Source organism: Schistocerca nitens, chromosome 5, assembly GCF_023898315.1.
Source record: "Schistocerca nitens isolate TAMUIC-IGC-003100 chromosome 5, iqSchNite1.1, whole genome shotgun sequence".
In the NCBI taxonomy this organism is placed as follows: domain Eukaryota; kingdom Metazoa; phylum Arthropoda; class Insecta; order Orthoptera; family Acrididae; genus Schistocerca; species Schistocerca nitens.
In genome coordinates this window covers 690,809,925-690,826,872 of record NC_064618.1, presented here as the reverse complement: position 1 = coordinate 690,826,872, position 16,948 = coordinate 690,809,925, and the positions used below count along the sequence as shown (strand labels likewise).

Genomic DNA, 16,948 nt, shown 5'->3' with positions numbered 1-16,948 from the left:
TATAAAATATTGTAAACGAATTGTGGCCATGTTTAGCAATTATTTTGACTACTGTGGTGTCATGTGACCCGACTCAGGACTGTGGATGTGAGGGGGAAAATCGGGGTCTTTTGTCGTTGGCCGTTGTGGTGGTGAGTTGGGAGCGGCAAAGTGCCGCGAGTGCAAGCATGGACGGCAGGGTATGCGAAGGAACAAAGTGAAAGTGTGTGGGTGTGAGACAAACAGTGTACGAATTGCACCGATTATTATTTGTGAACTTAAAAATGCATGGCCACAATGTTAAAGTGTTTCTTTTGAATAAATAAGTTTCAATCTGAACGTGTATAGTTCAATTCACTGCTCTTCAAAAGCCAGCCAATATCAGACTCAATAATAGGGGCGCAAATGCAACCGTTTACTACCAACCCCCTTTACAGATGAGCCACGTGAAAAAATAGGTAGTAAACGAGCCCGAGTTCAGTTGCAACACGTGTATCTGGACATGCTGGAAAATTGGCTCATGCCACAACTGGAGACCAACAGCGCCGACTTCGCCTTTCAACAGGATGGTGCTCCACCGCACTTCCATCATGATGTTTGGCATTTCTTAAACAGGAGATTGGAAAACCGATGGATCGGTTGTGGTGGACATCATGATCAGCAATTCATGTCATGGCCTCCACGCTCTCCTGACTTAACCCCATGCGATTTCTTTCTGTGGGGTTATGTGAAAGATTCAGTGTTTAAACCTCCTCTACCAAGAAACGTACCAGAACTGCGAGCTCGCATCAACAATGCTTTTGAACTCATTGATGGGGACATGCTGCGCCGAGTGTGGGAGGAACTTGATTATCGGCTTGATGTCTGCCGAATCACTAAAGGGGCACTTATCAAACATTTGTGAATGCCTAAAAAAACTTTTTGAGTTTTTGTATGTGTGTGCAAAGCATTGTGAAAATATCTCAAATAATAAAGTTATTGTAGAGCTGTGAAATCGCTTCAATCATTTGTAATAACCCTGTAATGAACTTGACTACTTGTACTAAGTTAATCTTATCTCCTAAAAATTATATAGAGTTTTTTCAGATTCCATCCCTTAGTCACATGAGAGGGCTCAGAAAGCATCAACACTTGCTTATAATAAAACATTTTTATTCACTTGATAGAGTAACACACTGAAAAAGCCTGCAAAAGCTCATGAACAGAAGTAAAAGCAAAGAACATTGGTCAAAGAGAACCAAAACCAAATACCCGAGTTAAAAAATGTGGTTGATAGTCACTGCAGAATCAAGTGTGTCATTCAGTAAATTCACAATAGGGATGGGGAAGCCAGCTAGAAGGCAGGGCTCAAGTGTCAATGAGCAATTCATGCCTTTGAGAATGTCTGCCAACTCTGTGTCATTGATTTGTAGGTGGGCCAGTTCATTCATGTCAGTAGAGGATGTGATAATGTCCAACCTGGAAAGATAGCATGTCCATTGAATACTGGCAGATTGTATCCATGTGGGACAGGTGTTGTTGGGGCACATCCTCGCTGGGATTACAAATGGAAGCAGCAAGCAGATAGTGATGAGTAAAGATGGTGACCTCATGCCCTCGTTATCTTCATGGAAGTATTTGATTGCATTATAGAGGGTGAGGCATATGTGCTCAAACATTTACCATTTATGCTGGGCAGATGAGAGATTTTTGAAAAAGAATCTGAGTGGTTCAATGATGTCACTGACATGCTGTTGCAGCATTGCACCTGTTGCACCTTGTTGGTTGTGATTGAAATGTGTGCATTGGGTTTTGGCTGAACTAGTGTGATGGTGCATGCAAGTTGTCAGAAACCTGAAGCATCTTGTCAGTCCACGGAACTTTCCTCATAAATGAGGTGTTTTTCCTTATCAGAACACCTTCGAGGGAGCTCGCTTGGAGGCAGCATGGGGGAGATGTCAACAGTAGAAGTTAATAATGTCGGAGAATTTGCACAGCTCATGGTAGTCCACAGATGGAGGAAGATTCCAAATAAACTTAATGTTGTCACATGGTGGTCAAATATCTGCAGTTTATATGGTATAACAAGGACAGGTTGCTCTGGGATTTATCATGACTGATTTTGACACCTAGTCCTTGATGGTGGAGGAAAAAATTGGAATGTCATACAGGTATGCATATGCAAACAGAGTGTTAAGTAGTATTAAATCAATGCAGCATTGCCATGTCTGAGCCACATTTGGAGGCTGTACTGCACGAAAAAGTATCCGAACAGTCCAAAAAGAATGATCAAAGCAGTTTTAAGAATGTTGTCTTTCAACACAGGTATTTAATACTAGGCACTGTGGCAATCAAGTGCACTAAATGCTCATGCACCACTGAGCTATTGAACAAAGTCCTGAATATAAAAAACTGGATAATTGTCAATGATAATGCAGGCACTGAGGACACTATAATCCTCACAGATATGGAATAAGCTCAATGGGGTCAGACCATTTACTATCTGATTGCTGAATGATGCATGCAGTCAACAGCTCTCTGACAATAGCCTTAGCATGGCCCAATTCCTTTTTTAGTTTGAGGCAATCAGCCTTGTGTTGAAGTTGAGCACCTCTGTGATGTTGATCTTATGACTATTACTGTTAGTACTAGTGTCATTTGAGTCTGTTCACAAAGGGGTATTGTGTTCTACAGAAACACTGTAAGGCGCAGTGTCACTGAACTAAGACACTCGTGTAGAAGGTGGTGCCACAAGGGGTGAGGGGTTGGTTGCCAAAATGTCATCTGGTCATGCTGAATCTTTATCAGGCTGCTGACATAGTATTGATAGTCCGCACCAGTTGTGTGGACACTTTGTTGATCCATTGGCAAAGAGCATATTGTGAGCTCAAAGAGTGTTGGAAACAGAGTGCTCAAACATAAGCTCAAGCAATGCAATGGTGAGTTTAGCTGTTAGAGATGAGCACTCAGAAAGTGAGCAACGGAGAGGGTCCTTTAAGAGGGAAAATTGATAAGAATGGATGAATGAGCATGGGATCAGGGAGCCGGAGGCATGATGTAGTAATGCTGCATCTTTTGTATCAGGGGAAAGTCTGAAACACAGCATCATCAACATCCACAACATGAAAAGCCTGTGTAAAACTGAGGTCAGGCACAAGGCACACTTGGATGTTGGCAGTAGAGTTGTTTGCAGTGCATAAAGTCAGCCTGGTTAGGGATGTGTAAGCAGGGGCCAATCCAACATGAATGATGCTGACCTCAGTGCCAGTATCAATCAGATATTTCAAGTCTGAGGTGCAGTCTGCTACATATGGGCAACCTTGTGGCATGAATGTTGCACATGCTGACTATTGCTTGGTGAGGTGCAATGAGGTGGAATGGGCTCATTTGCCTAAATCAGTCTGCATGTGGAGTTCAGGAATGTGCAGTACACTCACTGAAATTACCTTTATACCTAACAAATCTTTTCTAATACCTCCTGTCTATTCAGCAAACTATGGTATACAACCTTAATTGTATTTAAATCTCCTATTTTGCTTTCCAACCTTTCTTCCTCTTGTTGTAGACACTCATCTAATTCCTCTAAATGTTTTAACACCTAATCCCATCTCCTTTACAACTTGTTGATTCTTCCATTTAATTATGAACTTAAACTTAGTAATGTTTCATTCACTGAGAAAGTTTTTTTGTTAATAATGCTTTTGTTTCTGTTGTTTGATTTAAATGATCTGTATAGTTCCTGCTATAGAACCATTCTCATCACTTTCCTAACAGATATTAATGTAAAGTATCACACAATTGGTAATGAGATTAACTAAGATTGTACTGGTACTGTTAGTAAATGAAATGATTATCCTTTTGCCATATTGTTTTCTAGTTAATGAAATTCCCTGAACAGTTCTTTTATAATTAATTATTATCTAACAAATTGTTTCCTCAAGCTGGTTTCACCTAAGAAATTAAGAAACCACTCTACATTAAATTGAAATTAACTAAGATTGTACTACTAGTGAATGAAATGATTTTCCTTTTCGCATATTGTTTTCTAACTAACGAAATTCCCTGAAAAGTTCTTTTATAATGGATTATTACCTAGCAAGTTAACTTCACAAGTTGGTATTCACCCAAGAAATAAAGAAACCACTCTACAATAAACTGTATATTAAAGGAACAGACTCCATCACATTGTGGTATATTGAACCTCAATGAAAGTTTGAATCTGAAGCACTGACAGCATCTCATTGTCCATTTTTGTCATGTACTGCTGGGTGCTGTTGATGGTATCTACACTGCTAGGCAGCATCATGTGAAACTGAAAACTGAAAATCTATAAGTTGTGAATCACATGTGAAGTGGATAAGGACACTTCCTACACTCTCTGGTGTCATTCTCTTGAACTTTTCTTCTCATTAAGTGACCTTATACCTGACAAATATATGCCGCATGCATATTTGTTCTAATTATTATTGAGATGTAACTTATGATAAGTATCATTCAAGGCCACCTGAAAGTGAAATTATTTATGGGAAATCTCTTTTACAATTAATATAGATTGACAAATTTTGCTGAATGATGTTTAATGTTCGTAAAATCTCATGTTTGAGTTTACTGGAAATGTGTTGTTTATTAATGTTTACATGAAAAATTCACTCACATTTATTTATTGTAACTATTAAAAAATATTTTAAAACTGTTTTAAGTTCATAGTATCCAGTACTTAATATTATCTCAATGTATCAAATCCAGTTTTATGTAACTTCCAGTTATTGCTGATTCTTCAATGATGTAAGACTTATATACAGATAATTCACATGACATAATGACAATTATTCTGTGTGACCATCAAAATCATCTGATAATTTAGTTCAAGATGAGTCACAAAGTCCAATGTTTAGTTCCATTTGTGCTCAAAGTAACATCAAACTATGTTGCTTCTTTTATTTCATACAGTTATCTATCCTTGCTCACTTTATGGCAGCCTGAGATACTACCTAGGATTAGTTGAACTAAATTGGAAAATCAGTTTCATACATAAAACTAAGCACAACATTGGATCTGGTGTTATACTCTTTACAAGTGAGTGCAACCTTTCTCTTTTATAAAAATACAGATTATACTCGCGTATGTTAATAGTAATTTGTCAGAAATGAAAAATGAATTTTAAGGTGGCAGATAGCAGAATAAGAGGGTAAGTAAAAATATCCCAGCTTGCTTCATTACATCACTCTCTCATTGAACTGACCAGATAGATATTGCAAATAGCTAACTGGATAATTCAATTACCACAAGTGACTCCAGAAAGTGAGGTTTAACACTCTATACAAAAAAAAAATTACACCATAAAACTTATCAAAAACTACAGTATATATGTTTTTCAAATTCCTACTTATATGAACTGGCCATATGAAAATGCCCATACAAAATATTTACATACATTGTATTGCACAATTGCACAAAATATCTACAAGTTATACTTTTAATAAACATTATGCATCTTCATATAAGTAATGTCCTTTTTAGGTAAACAAGGATTACATTCCAAGATTTGTATCACTTTATACAAGTCCTGTCTTGTTTAAAAGAATAAATCCTCATGGGTTGCAAAAAGTTAAATTACACTGCACATTGCAGTTCACTTTTTAGATAGAAATTTTCACTTGCTCAATGTTTAGTGTTGTTCACAGGCACTTTCACACTTTTAATGAGCTTTTACACTTTTTATCACCAAGTTGCCCATGCCTTCAACAGGACCAAGTTGTAGTTATTTAGGAAATGTACTGCTATTAGTTTCCATGGAGGTGGTTCCCCTCTACCACAGGATATGAAAAATTAAACAAAGTGCTCTACTTTAGTACTTCTAACTTAAGTCTAAGAAAAAATGTTTCACACTAAAAATGATAGTCATCACTTCATAAATATATAAATTATGTAGTCCTCATAACATCACTATAATTAGCACTAATATTGACTATAGTACGAAAGGTGGTGATTAGTAAAAATTTTAAAATCAAGTACACATTATGCTACAGAACATTACTCTAGGTCATAACTGTCTGAAACTGGTTAAACTTGAAAGATTTGGGTTTCTTTACCATTTGCAAAATAGCAAACACTTAAAATGTGCAGTAGCATAGATTTACTAAGCACTACATTATGAAAAAAGAATAGAGTCACCATCACATAACTTAATTACTATTCAAACCAAAATTGAGGGGCTGGAAGTTGTACCAAATCATTGCCCTACTTCTCCTCTTAGCTCTCAGCACTACTCTCACTCAACCAGAAAATCAAATCCTCATGAAATCACAAAATATTACCAAATAGTTGACCTGTCAGAAATATTCACATCAGTCTAGCCCACAGCTATCAGTTAACCAGCAAACTTATCGTTCTTCACCCCAGTATTACCAACACAAATAGAAGTTTTGAGATACATATAGATGCAGTGATGCAGCATTATATGACTTGTACCCCACTAACATATCACTCTTTTTGTTGAGCTCTCATTCCCAGCTGCAGTGTCATGACTTGCACAGTATAAGAGTGCCCAATTTTGCCTAGTTCAAAAATAGATAATCAATATGGTTACACCACATTTGTTTGTATACAGTTAGTTTTTCATTAATCATGTCTGTCAGTGCCATTATTGTACTTACATTTCCTACCTTTTTAGCTAGTGGAGTGCATTCTCAAAAATTATCCCTGCTGTAGAGGCACGCTCCATAACCACTAAGACCCTCACATTATTCATTATTTTATTATTGCTTCATTATCTAATGAATAAACACCTGCTCTGCTTATCCAATGCAAAACTGATTATACTGGAAAACTCTCCACAGTAACAGATCCTTATGCTAAGGCAAATTTATCTGTCACTGGTCAGAAAAAATTATCACTTAGGAAAACTATTATTTCACTGTATTCCATCAAATTGGTTGAAATTCTAGCCTGAAGGGTGATATACATACAAATATTGCTTACTTTTTCCACACACATTACTCCAGGCAACTATGTTTGAAGTTGTAGTTCCTTAATGTTAGGGAAGGCTACACCATGACACACTTCTGTAGGTAGATAGTTATCTTAATATACTGATGATTGAACAAGACCACTCCTATTACACCACAATTAATGGCAATACCTAGTATTCAAGATGGTTTATACTCCTTAATGACGCTGCTGCATCACCCATGAGCTGATTACTTCAGATATTAATTATCCTCCACATATGCTGACTCCTTTCATTTTTCTGTTTATCTTATCTCTCTGACTGAAATTCTTTAACCTTGGTACCAAGTTACTTTCTTCTATCCTCTTATGAATGATTCCATGACTGTCACTAACAACATTATATATATATATATATATATATATATATATATATATATATATATATATATATATATATATATATATAGTTATAATAGAGGGAAACATTCCACGTAGGAAAAATATATCTAAAAACAAAGATGATGTGACTTACCAAATGAAAGTGCTGGCAGGTCGACAGACACACAAACAAACACAAACATACACACAAAATTCAAGCTTTCGCAACAAACTGTTGCCTCATCAGGAAAGAGGGAAGGAGAGGGAAAGACGAAAGGATGTGGGTTTTAAGGGAGAGGGTAAGGAGTCATTCCAATCCCGGGAGCGGAAAGACTTACCTTAGGGGGAAAAAAGGACGGGTATACACTCGCACACACACACATATCCATCCACACATATACAGACACAAGCAGACATATTTAAAGACAAAGAGTTTGGGCAGAGATGTCAGTCGAGGCAGAAGTGCAGAGGCAAAGATGTTGTTGAATGACAGGTGAGGTATGAGTAGCGGCAACTTGAAATTAGCAGAGATTGAGGCCTGGTGGATAACGGGAAGAGAGGATATATTGAAGAGCAAGTTCCCATCTCCAGAGTTCGCATAGGTTGGTGTTAGTGGGAAGTATCCAGATAACCCGGACGGTGTAACACTGTGCCAAGATGTGCTGGCCGTGCACCAAGGCATGTTTAGCCACAGGGTGATCCTCGTTACCAACAAACACTGTCTGCCTGTGTCCATTCATGCGAATGGACAGTTTGTTGCTGGTCATTCCCACATGCGCACAAACCCAGTCTCTCCCATCTACTCAATCTCCCACTTCCAGCTCCACTCCCTCCAAAACCTCAAAATTCCAATCAACACAATCTGGTACCACAACACCCTAATTCAGTAGTTAACCTTTCCTCCAAACCTCTCTCCCAATCCGAAACCTCTGTCCTATCCAAAGGCCTCACCTTTAGCACCACTCCCAGATTCAACCAAACAGCCCTCGTCAAAGATTTACTGTCCTACACTCGTACTCTCTGCTGGAAGTATCACTTTGCCACGAAGAAAAATGATCCTAATCCTACCCCTAATGATCCAACTCCCCAAGAAACTATCCAAATTGAACCCTGCCTGGAACAGTTCCTTCCTCCGTCACAGCGGGACCCACCTCCTCTTCCACAAAATCACCCTCTCCAAACCTTCCAGGAATTTCTGACTTCCAGCCTTGCCTCTCAATCCTTCTTAAAAAACCTTAATCCTACTCCCAACATCACCACTGCTGAAGCCCAGGCTATCCGTGATCTGAAGGCTGACCGGTCCATCGTCATTCTTCTGGCGGACAAGGGTTCCACGACTGTGGTACTTGATCGTCGGGAGTATGTGGCTGAGGGACTGCGTCAGCTTTCAGACAACACCACATACAAAGTTTGCCAAGGTAATCCCATCCCTGATGTCCAGGCGGAGCTTCAAGGAATCCTCAGAACCTTAGGCCCCCTACAAAACCTTTCACCTGACTCCATCAACCTCCTGACCCCACCGACACCCCGCACCCCTACCTTCTACCTTCTTCCTAAAATTCACAAACCCAATCATCCCGGCCGCCCCATTGTAGCTGGTTACCAAGCCCCCACAGAACGGATCTCTGCCTACGTAGATCAACACCTTCAACCCATTACATGCAGTCTCCCATCCTTCATCAAAGACACCAACCACTTTCCCGAACGCCTGGAATCCTTACCCAATCCGTTACCCCCAGAAACCATCCTTGTAACCATTGATGCCACTTCCTTATACACAAATATCCCGCACGTCCAGGGCCTCGCTGCGATGGAGCACTTCCTTTCACGCCGGTCACCTGCCACCCTACCTAAACCCTCTTTACTCATTACCTTAGCCAGCTTCATCCTGACCCACAACCTCTTCACTTTTGAAGACCAGACATACCAACAATTAAAGGGAACAGCCATGGGTACCAGGATGGCCCTTTCGTACGCCAACCTATTCATGGGTTGCTTAGAGGAGGCCTTCTTGGTTACCCAGGCCTGCCAACCCAAAGTTTGGTACAGATTTATTGATGACATCTTCATGATCTGGACTCACAGTGAAGAAGAACTCCAGAATTTCCTCTCCAACCTCAACTCCTTTGGTTCCATCAGATTCACCTGGTCCTACTCCAAATCCCATGCCACTTTCCTTGATGTTGACCTCCACCTGTCCAGTGGCCAGCTTCACACGTCTGTCCACATCAGACCCACCAACAAGCAACAGTACCTCCATTACGACAGCTGCCACCCATTCCACATCAAACGGTCCCTTCCCTACAGCCTAGGTCTTCGTGGCAAACGAATCTGCTCCAGTCCGGAATCCCTGAACCATTACACCAACAACCTGACAACAGCTTTCGCATCCCGCAACTACCCTCCCGACCTGGTACAGAAGCAACTAACCAGAGCCACTTCCTCATCCTCTCAAACCCAGAACCTGCCACAGAAGAACCACAAAAGTGCCCCACTTGTGACAGGATACTTTCCGGGACTGGATCAGATTCTGAATGTGGCTCTCCAGCAGGGATACGACTTCCTCAAATCCTGCCCTGAAATGAGATCCATCCTTCATGAAATCCTCCCCACTCCACCAAGAGTGTCTTTCCGCCATCCACCTAATCTTCGTAACCTCTTAGTTCATCCCTATGAAATCCCCAAACCACCTTCCCTACCCTCTGGCTCCTACCCTTATAACCGCCCTCGGTGTAAAACCTGTCCCATGCACCCTCCCACCACCACCTACTCGAGTCCTGTAACCCGGAAGGTGTACACGATCAAAGGCAGAGCCACGTGTGAAAGCACCCATGTGATCTACCAACTGACCTGCCTACACTGTGATGCATTCTATGTGGGAATGACCAGCAACAAACTGTCCATTCGCATGAATGGACACAGGCAGACAGTGTTTGTTGGTAATGAGGATCACCCTGTGGCTAAACATGCCTTGGTGCACGGCCAGCACATCTTGGCGCAGTGTTACACCGTCCGGGTTATCTGGATACTTCCCACTAACACCAACCTATCCGAGCTCCGGAGATGGGAACTTGCTTTTCAATATATCCTCTCTTCTCGTTATCCACCAGGCCTCAATCTCCGCTAATTTCAAGTTGCCGCCACTCATACCTCACCTGTCATTCAACAACATCTTTGCCTCTGCACTTCTGCCTCGACTGACATCTCTGCCCAAACTCTTTGTCTTTAAATATGTCTGCTTGTGTCTGTATATGTGTGGATGGATATGTGTGTGTGTGTGCGAGTGTATACCCGTCCTTTCTTCCCCCTAAGGTAAGTCTTTCCGCTCCCGGGATTGGAATGACTCCTTACCTTCTCCCTTAAAACCCACATCCTTTCGTCTTTCCCTCTCCTTCCCTCTTTCCTGATGAGGCAACAGTTTGTTGCGAAAGCTTGAATTTTGTGTGTATGTTTGTGTTCGTTTGTGTGTCTGTCGACCTGCCAGCACTTTCATTTGGTAAGTCACATCATCTTTGTTCATGAGGTGACGACTTACCGAACGAAAGTGCTGGCAGGTTGATAGACACACAAACAAACACAAACATACACACAAAATTCAAGCTTTCGCAACAAACTGTTGCCTCATTAGGAAAGAGGGAAGGAGAGGGGAAAACGAAAGGAAGTGGGTTTTAAGGGAGAGGGTAAGGAGTCATTCCAATCCCGGGAGCGGAAAGACTTATCTTAGGGGGAAAAAAGGACAGGTATACACACGCACATATCCATCCACACATACAGACACAAGCAGACAAATATATATACACACATAGATACACTCAAGAAACCTTTTCTAAAATATTTCTATGCTGAAGTATGCTGCTGTAGCAAATCACAACACAGTCAGAAAAAGAATGTTTCTGATTCACTTATAAACAACATATGGGATAGGAAAAGAGTTTGACTGTCTCAGGAAACATGAAAAATGAGACACAGAGCTGGGGTAAGCATTATCACAGCATAATGAATCCAACACAGCATATTCATCCCCATACGTGCTTTTAGATGTTACTTCTGGTACGGTGCATATTATAGTAAGTTCCTCCTCTCAACCACACAGGTCTTGCTGCATAATACAGTACATATTGAACAGACACTGTCATCATTTTAGCAAATGATTTATTACACTTATTTCATGGTTAAGTGGATACATTGTTGTTGACCTAACAACTATGGGTTCCTTGTCTGAAACTTGGCTGTGGACTGAACTGTCTCAGGACCAAAAATCGGGTCCTTATTTATCATCGCAATAATAGGCACTGAAACTACACATTGTTTGATGTTTAATTTACAGAAATTACAATTACAACTTAACTCCTTCAAATAAGTGAATACATCAAAAAATTCCGTCTTTTCAACAGTTTCTCCTACTACAGGAGTTAGGCCGAATTATTTGTTTAAATGATGAAATTAATAGATATAGTTACACAAATAATACTTTGGACAAAACTGATAATTACTTTGGAATTAATTAAGAGCTGGCTTTGCTAACATGTTTTCGAATAGAGCCAAATAACTGCTTTGAGAATGCCAGTGTTTCGTCTTCCAAATGTTTATAAGTAGTACAGAATTTATATTTGTTTATAAGTCAACAACAGAATTTTAATTCAAAACAATTACTGATTTCACCCTGTAACAAAAGTATTAACTAGGAATAGTCAAAATAAATTAGAAAATCAATTACATACATAAAACTAAGCACAAAATTAGATCTAGTGTTATATTCTTTAAAAGTGAGGGCCAAACTTTCTCTTTTATGAAAATGCAGATTATACTCATGTAAGTTAATTGTAATTAGTCAGAAACAAAAAAAAAAGAATTTTAAGGAGGCAGATGGCAAAATAAGAGGGGAAGTAAAAACATCACACCTTCCTTCATTACGAGGTGTACAAAATTAATGATATAAAAAAATTCAGCACCTTCATTGATACATTAACCCATTTGTTTCCAATTGCATTCCCACTGAAAACTGTAACCATTAGGCAGAATTGTAGAACAAGAACCTGGATCATAAGGGGAATAAAGGTTACATTCTAGTAGAAGAGACTACATCATGGAATATGTAAATCAAAAAATTCCACATTTGAAAAACAAGTATACAAAAAAATACTCCAAAATACTATGAGAAGTGGGCAAGCTCACTGAGATCATCCAGGACATCTGGGAAACAGAGAAATTATCACCTGATTGGAACATGGCTCTGATCCATCCACTTCACAAAAAGGGAGCTTCTACTAAAATGAACAACTACCGTGGAATTTCTCTTGCCCCGTTAACATAGAAACTTCTCTCCAAGGTGTTACTATCAAGGGCTGAAGATCAACTGGATAGTCAACTGGAGAATATCAGAGAGGCTTCAGGAAGACTTGATCCTGTGTTTAACCCTAGAATGGTCAGGCTGTGTCTGTGAGACCCACTGGTTTTTGTTTCACTGAATTTATATTCTTATAGTTGCCGATTTGACTCGAGTGCCCTGCTACCTTCCTGAAACTATCCGAGAGAAAGCATTTTTGTCATGAATAAGGTTTTTCTTTGTTTAGTCATTGCCTGGCAGTCTTCCAAAAAGCGAGCGGGTCTGTCAGACCCAGCCTGACCAGTCACGTAACTAATTTCTGCCGGTGCAACCCCATTTTTATTTTGGTGCATCATTGAGTAACTAGTTATTTTGTGACCTATATGTGATGTCGTAACACCGAATTATCATTGTCAGTAGTCTGCAGTATAACATGGCAAGAGGAAGTCTTTCTTACAGTGAAATTTGCAGAATTTTGTATGATGATCAGACTGAAGCAGACGATTCTGATGCGGACCCAGACTTCGAAATAAACAGCTATCATGACAGCAATAGTGAAATAAGTGGTGATGAAGAGGGAGATGTTCAGTCATCTGCCTACACTGATGCACCTGCTATTGGTGATTCAAGTACAGCTCCTCTAACTGATGCAGGTACGTCACCTATACGCTATTACAAAGGAAGGAATGAAGCAACTAAATGGTGAAAAATGTGTTTCCCACAAAGTGTTCAAACAAGACGTCACAACATAATTACAATGCATTTGCCTGGAAATATTCAAGCTGCAAAGGATGTACATTCACTGCTAGAATCATGACAGTTATTTTTTTAGCAGTGCATTGATTGATGCAGTTCTTGAATCAACCAATATCTATATTGATTCAGTTCGAAACAATTATGCAAGTGACCCGAACATGTCTAGGCCTACCAGTTTTGATGAACTGAAGGCATATTTTGGCCTACTTTACTTAGCTGGAACATTGCATGGCAGTAAAATGAATATTGAAGACTTTTGGAATACAGATGGGACAGGAGTAGTAATCTTTCATGCAAGTATGTCACTGAAGAGGTTCAGATTTTTGACTTGTATCAGGTTTAACAACATCCATACAAGGGAAGAAAGAAAAGCACAAGATAATCATGCTGCCATAAGAACCATTCTTCATATGTTTGTCTCCAACTGCAAAGCATATTTTGCTCCATCAGAAAATGTTACTTTGGATAAAATGCTCGTTCCATACAGAGGCAGGTGCAGGTTCAGGATGTATACCCCAAATAAACCTGCCAAGTATTGGATCAAGGTCTTCATCCTGACTTGTTCTAAAACCTACTATGTAAAACTTTGGAAGTTTATGCAGGTGCACAACCTCAAGGACCGTACAAAGTCAGAAATAAGGCAGATGACGTTGTTTTCCATCTTGTAGACCCAGTAAAAGGGTCTGAAAAAAAATCTGGCGATAGACAATTGGTTTATTTCTTACCCAATCGTCAAAAAACTGTTACAAGAAAAGAATATTACTGTTGTTGGTACCTTAAAAAATAAGCCTGAAATTCCATTTGAATTTTTATCAAAAACGTCTAAAGAAGAGTACTCAAGTATGTTTGGATTTCTGGAAGATGTCACATTACTTTCATATGTACCAAAACAGAACAAATCAGTACTCCTTTTGTTGTCAATGCACCATGATGATGAAATTGACAGTGACAGTGGTGGAAAGAAAAAACCAAGTATAATAATGTACTACAACAAAACCAAGGGCATCGTAGACACCGTTGATGCTATGTGTGGTGAATATACTGTTGCTAGAGGGACAAGACAGTAGCCTCTGTGTCTCTTTTTTCGGTTGTTGAACATTGCAGCTCTCAATGGCTACATTGTGTTCAAAGCTAACAAAAATAAGTCAGTTACATGAGAATACCCCAGAACACTAGGAAAGTCTCTCATAACACCATATTTGACAATGAGCGCAACCCAACCAAACCTTCCTCACAATCTTTGCAGGCTTGCCTCTAACCTCTCCAGTACCAAAGAACAAAGAATAATCAAAGATCCACAACCAGGGAAAAGGATAAGATACTACAAATGCAAGGACAGCTAAACTAAATACTTTTGCAAAGTTTGCAAATTGTGATTATACTTGGCGCATGCAGAAATGGTTTGCGGCTACGGTTTTGAAAAGTGATAACTTTAGAGGATGATATTTCATGAATTATTCTTCAAATTCATGATTTTCATTCATACAACGAAAGTTCATCATTTGTACTTCTTATTTCTACAACTTACTGTCATTTATATTCTTATTTCAGTCAAATTTACTTGTATTTTCAGTTTACTGTCATTTAGTACTACAAAGATGTATATGTTTCAGTTTTTTGTACAGTAACTGTTAACTGTTGTATGATGCAGAAAGCTGAACTAATGTCACTATAGCATTTAGTAGTACCTAATCAAAATAAAAATTCAACATTTGATCTAAACATACTGTTTGTCATTTGTTACAAGTGATTTGTTTATTGGGTTCCACAGACCCAGCCCAACCATACTTGACATTATTTTTTGCTCGACCATTCTAGGGTTAACAGACTTTAAAACTGTACTGGTATACTCCAATATGAGGCACTGCTAGGTGGTTGTCATCTTAGTTGATTTCAGGAACACCTATAACTTCATTGATAGAGAAACACTTCGCACAATACTCCAGGAACTAGGACTAGACAACAAAACCTGCAGACTCATTCTAGAAACCTTGACCAACACCCATTCTAGGGTCAAATTTAAAGATGGGATCTCAGAAAGCTTCAGATAAAAACTGGAGTGAGACAAGGGCATGGATTCTCCCCACTCCTCTTCAACTGTGTCCTTGGATAGGTTGTGAGAGAATGGCCAATTTGGGTGTTCAGAGTGGTGTCCACCTGAGCCATAAGAATGAATGACTGATAGTTGATTGCCTGGCTTTTGCAGATGACAATGCACTGATTGTTGAGTCTCTTGAAATGGCATCAATGCAGGTAAACTGCCTCAGACAACAGGCAGCCAAAATGGGTCTTCAAGTGTTGCTGGAGAAAACAGAGTTCGTCACGAACATCAAAGAAGCTACAGTGAGATGTTACTAGACCAGGGATACTTCAAAAGGACTGAGAAGTTTAAGTGTCTTGGCAGATTGATTTAACCCAACTTATCAGAAAAAATGACATTATCCTTGACAGTTGACAAGTTGAAATTAGCCTATCGACTGCCTATGAACACCTACAACAAAAAATGCATCATGCAACCTTAAGCTTTAGCACTACATATCATTTATATGACCAGAAGTCATGTTTTCCATGGAATGTCTTTCCACGAGTCATAGAGGTCTGATGGATAAATTGGAAGTCAGAGAGACGAGAATCCTCAGGAAGATCCTAGGCCCAGTAGAAGAAAATGGGGAACTCAGAAGGTGACATAACTCAGAGCTCTACAGACATATTGAGAGGCTCTCTGACTGTGCAAGAAAAAGAAGGATAGCTTTCTATACCTGTGTTGCAAGGTTACCTCCAAACAGATTGACCAACCATCTGTTCAACTTCCAGCAAAACAAGAAGGTTTGCACCACTTGGCTGACAGAAACTGAAAAGGTCGTTAAAGAACTGGGAATAACTGATCTCCAGAACAGACAGTCTGTGAGATATACCCTGAAAGAAGTCCAAGAATTTCAGGAAAAGCCCCAAAGGAAAGGTGCCCCCTGGACAGAAGAAAGGGACATGTTACATCGGCAGAGGATGTGACAGTACTGGGCAAAGATTGAAGCCCAACAGTTGAAGAAGCAGGGTCCAAAGTAGGCCCATTCAAAATAAGAACAAGAAGAGCAAAAAGTAACAAGCTCCTTAAAAGTAACCAACACATTTAACAATTTTTTCATTGGTGTTACTGATAATATGAGACAAACTTACATAAGAGAATTCAAGTCAAAGAATATGAAATAAGTGCTTCTAGAGGGTCAATTTGCATCAGTTCTGCCTCATAATATGAACTAGCTAATGCAATAAAAGTACTAAAAAATTCTGATGCTACAGGGATTGCTGGTGTCCCTGCAATGATCTTAAAGAAGTGTGCATCCAACCTAATTTCAGTGCTTACACACTTATAGAACTGTTAACTTCAGGCCGGCACTTACCTTGATGTACTGAAAACATCTAAAGCCATTCCAATATCTAAAAAAGGCAAGAAATATAATGTAATTAACTACACACTCATCACAATTTCCTCTTGAATTTCAAAAGTATTACAAAATCTTATGTATGACAAACTTATGAAACTGAAAAATAGAGACTCCAGCTGGGAATATCAACAATGAA

At 39.4% G+C, this 16,948-nt stretch overlaps 1 protein-coding gene across 2 annotated transcripts in view; it reads left to right on the top strand.

Annotated features, from left to right (window-relative positions):
* LOC126260057 (plasma membrane calcium-transporting ATPase 4-like) overlaps positions 1-16,948 on the top strand; it is a 102,418-nt gene that overhangs the window by 54,922 nt on the left and 30,548 nt on the right. The window contains exon 5 of one of the 2 annotated variants that reach the window (XR_007546597.1): positions 4,909-5,034. The exons of the other annotated variant lie outside the window; for it this stretch is intronic. The gene's annotated coding sequence lies outside the window, so the exon portion shown is untranslated. The remainder of the gene's footprint in view (positions 1-4,908; positions 5,035-16,948) is intronic. 2 annotated transcript variants of the gene reach the window in all.